A 1,321-nucleotide genomic window follows, 5' to 3' on the forward strand; every position below is an offset into this window, starting at 1 on the left:
ACTGGCACATGCCGTGCACGTGCAATCGTTTAGATTTCTGGGAAGTCGTCCTTGGCTTGAAGACATCAGATCTGAAGTGTGGTGATTTTCTGAGCTACCAGTTGACGATCCATCTCCCATCACTTGTTTATGGTACGTTGCATTTCAAATTTGATTAGAAGGGTTGAATCGCCTGCGCATGATACTATGGAGTTGTCATACCAATGAAAAGATCTAAAACAAAATATCCAAGGGTGTTTTAGCTGAACTACTATTTATAAATCGTTTATTTGATTTAGAGATGTAAAGATTCTGAAAAGAAAAAATACGTTTTAGAAACTTGTGATACAGAACATAATGATATGGGTGGAGATTGTGCAAGCAAGACACTGGCACTTATCTGAATGTAATATAGTGTTTTTTCTGTGTTTCTTTTACAGAACTTGTGGTTGATTGCCTATTACTCTATTAGTAATATATGATAATGCAAAAGACTTGAAGATAATTTGATGATATGCGAAGGCACTTTCAATTGGTGGATTACATTTAAACATTTGAAATAACATGTGCCATTTAAGAACAGGGAGGGAATGCATTTGGAATGTTTACAAAGTTGGGAGTGCATGTTGAATAAGTATGCGGGGTGGGGTAGCAGGATAATGATGATGATAACAAATTTCCTATAGCCTGATTAGAAACCTACAGGTGATGCATGCTGTCAACTAAGGATAGGAAAGACAACAACAAATTGAAAATCAACTCAAAATCAAGGAAACCGGAAACCAGATGAAAGCATCCCGGTTTTCACAATTGTGTGCAAGTATTTTTTTATAGTTCTTAGTTTGCTACTTTGTCTCATAGACATTTCATCTGTTTAGTTAGTGAGATATGAAAGCTGGTGATGTTTTCTGTGCACATTTGCTTATCCCCATGCAACTGTTATTCAGTGAGCACCAAGCAGAAGCGTTAACGGAGAAGGGTCAAGGACGTACAAGAGATGGTAGACATCCAACAGAATCAATTATGTGACTACTGAGTAATCCCTGGTGTAAGTATACATGTATTATATACAACTTATGCAATCTTTCTTTTGCAGGAAAATGATCTTCATGGAGAAACAGATATGGGAAGCATGAAACTGCATCACTAGTGACAGGCGATCAGCTAGTGTATCAATAGCACATTGAATTATCTATCATACTAATCATTGCGTTGAATTCACTTAAACTGTAGCCTAAGAAAGACAGCGTTTAGCATATGTACTGAAAAAGCCATTCAGCATTTTGGACTGCACAGAGATGGGTACCTGATCTCTAGAGTGCACAATTTGAGCCTAAAAATA

The 1,321-nt window shown here is 37.0% G+C and overlaps 1 long non-coding RNA gene across 1 annotated transcript; it reads left to right on the forward strand.

The window, feature by feature from the left end:
- LOC121050988 lies at nucleotides 1-1,321 on the forward strand. The gene is made up of 3 exons (XR_005804654.1): nucleotides 1-132; nucleotides 927-979; nucleotides 1,076-1,321. It is a non-coding gene; the product is annotated as an uncharacterized LOC121050988 (long non-coding RNA).

The sequence above is a fragment of the Rosa chinensis genome, chromosome 1 (genome assembly GCF_002994745.2).
Source record: "Rosa chinensis cultivar Old Blush chromosome 1, RchiOBHm-V2, whole genome shotgun sequence".
Taxonomy (NCBI): domain Eukaryota; kingdom Viridiplantae; phylum Streptophyta; class Magnoliopsida; order Rosales; family Rosaceae; genus Rosa; species Rosa chinensis.